The following is a 3084-nucleotide window of genomic DNA, read 5'->3' as shown; positions in this document are numbered from 1 at the left end:
CCAGGGTTTAAAAAAAAAGAAAAAAAAAAGGAAACTGCTCCTGCTGCTGGGCCATTCTATTGGCTTTCGAATTTGTATTATTCCTTACTAAATTGGGTTTCCAATTTCTATAATTCCTTACTTAATTAAGTGGGAGTTATCTTTATTCAATTGGGTTTTGAGAATTCTTTATTTAATTGGGATTGGAATTCTCTTTATAAAGGACCAATTTAACATTACCCAAATTCATCAAAGTGTGTGTGCATGACAAGAATCATATATATTTTTTCCTTCTTCTTGAGTATGCCAATCCAAAGTAAGTTGAATGCATATTTTTTTTCTTGAGCAAACGCCAATTTTGTTTATTCTTTTTTTATTTTTTATAATAAATTTTTTTTTTTCTTATTGAGCTCTCTCTGTATTAGTAAGATTAGTAGCAAACTCAAGGAGGAAGAGGCTACTTGACACGCTATTCGAGGTATAATTAATTTTTATTTATTTATTTAATTGATAATTTGATATTGATTTGTTTATTTAATTGATAAATTATAATCAATTAGTCATACGTATAGATATAAAACCCTTATTTTGTTTTAATTGTACAGTTATGGAACGATAATTTAAGAGAAAGAATTTATTATGAATAACATTAGTATTGTTTAAATTATAAGGATGTTTAGTTGTTTTTTTTTTTTTTGGGAGCTCTTAGCTTTTGAAAATTGTACATCTGTTGAAAAATTCCTAGGTCTGCTGCTGTGTACCACGTCAGCAATTTAACATTAATTTTGAAGGAACCTAGTAGCAAGAACAAATTGATAAATGACAAATAATGTCACAAAAAGAAAAAAGAAAAAAGAAAAGGATCAAATGTGATAATTTCGCCGACCTTAAGACTATTGTGATAAAAACCCAAAAATTAAAAAGAAAACACATGTACAAAAATATCATTGGTCAATGTCAATGGGGTGGAGATGGAATCTGGAGTGGCCGTAAGTATTTTTCTTGTACACAATTAAATAGGAAGAGACAAACAAAATCTCACATCTGATCTTCTTAGCATTTTCACGAAGCAAAACATAAGGGTTGCAGCAATTATTGCATCTCAACTCAATCTAGCTAGCTATCCCTTTCTCTTTGAAAATTTTCGCAAGTTTCTGTCTCTCTTCAAGCCTTTCAACATCAGCTAGAATCGTCAACATAAGACTTGCAATTGCACGGCATTTGCTGCCATTGCATTATAAATACATATATGCTTGGATTAACGAACAGCTAGCTAATCTTGTAACTCATCGAAAAATGGCCAGAGGAACATATGTTGTTCTAGGTGGTGGCCACGCAGAGGAACTAGGCCTCATGCAAGACAACTCGGGGGGGATATTTTTGCTCTGCATGATTCTTATGTCTCTCTCACTTATATCAATGGTCATATTTGCTTGTGGTGATGCTGAAGGATCAAGCAAGAAAGGATACGGAGGCGGAGTCGGTGGCGGTGGTGCAGCTGCTACTGCTGGTGCTGCTGCTTGTGGTGGTGGTGGTGCTGCTGCTGGAGGTTGTGGAGGTGGTGGAGGTGGTGGAGGTGGCGGTTGCGGAGGTGGAGGTGGAGGTGGAGGTTGTTAGGAAGATATGTATAATTATGTTTTCATAAAATAAAATAAAATAAAAGTTGGAATTTATGTCAACAAAACCTGTCGTTCTTTTAATTGTTCTTGTTGATACTAATATTGGCTTGTAAGCTAGAAAAATAAATTGCTTCTTTTTTATATTTTTCAGCTGCAATACTAATAGAGAACCATAACTTTATATCATATAACAATTAACCAAAATAGTTATATTAAACAAATATAATAACCTAGAAATTCAAACATGCATTAAATATTAGAAAACTATAGTTTAGATACTCCTGAAAATAGGAAATTCTTATGCTACTAGTAGATAGATTTAGATAGCAACCCTCCCCACAACATCAAGCATTTCCCTGTTTGCCCACCCGGCTCCAACCATCAGCTCGTCTAGGGTTCGTTTTTGGGCCACTCAACACACAAGGCACAACTCACCAACTCACTGTTGCCTTTTCAGTTTGGGTTGGGCCTAACCAAGATTTCAAATGTCTAAGCCCAAGCTCACCCACTGGGCCAAGCTTAGGTGGGCATGGCCGAAGATAAGCCTAGATGAGCAATGCCTTTTTTTTTTCTTCACAAGTGGTGGGATTTGGATGTGGAGTTGCTGTTATGTCTTTCAAGTTTGGCCTTTTATTGCAAATGGTCTTGAGGTTAGCAAAATTATCACATTTTGTTCTTAATCCTTTTTTGTGACATTAATAGTCCTTAACGTTATCTAGTACACATCAAAATGGTCCAAGCCGTTAAAAACTCTGTTAAGTTGCTGAGTGAAATGCAAGTGGGCTCCACATCTCCAATGACGTCGTGACATGTGGATAAGATAAAATAAAAAATAAAAAAATTTATGAAAAACTACTAAAAATTAAAACAATTTAAGAAAAAGTTGAAAATTTCTTTTTTTTTTTTTTCCCATCCCTCATCTACTCTCCCTCTCATCTGCTATTTTTCTCGCCCACCATCCCCCCCATCCACACGCACAACCCACACCACAGCTGCATCCCCAACCCCAACACCTACCCGCAACCCCCCACCCTCTCCCACTATTTTTTTCTCTCCCCCTCTCCCCATATGACTTCCAATGGCCCCCTACCCCACACCTCCCCTATGGTTTTTCTTCTCTCCCACGACCTCCTAACCCAAATGCTATCTAGTTAGATAGTTTTTTTGCAAACCCAAGTGTTTAAGATTGAATTGTTGGAATTTTAAAAGGTTTTAAAAATTTAACCGTTTTATTTATTTAATTATTTTAGCTGTTTTATTTTATTTATTTGTTTTCACGAAGCAAAGCATAAAGCTTGCAGCAACTATTGCATCTCAATCTAGTTAGCTATCCTATCCCTTTCTCTTTGAAAATTTTCGCAAGTTTCTGTCTGTCTCTTCAAGCCCTTCAACATCAGGTTGTGAAGAATGAAGTTTCTAGGAAGTGTTCATGAATTTTCCACAGCTAGAATCGTCAACCGAATACTTTGAATAGCAGGACTTGGAA

This window comes from Prunus dulcis, chromosome 3 (genome assembly GCF_902201215.1).
Source record: "Prunus dulcis chromosome 3, ALMONDv2, whole genome shotgun sequence".
Taxonomy (NCBI): Eukaryota; Viridiplantae; Streptophyta; class Magnoliopsida; order Rosales; family Rosaceae; genus Prunus; species Prunus dulcis.
Note: the sequence above shows the minus strand (reverse complement) of the source record.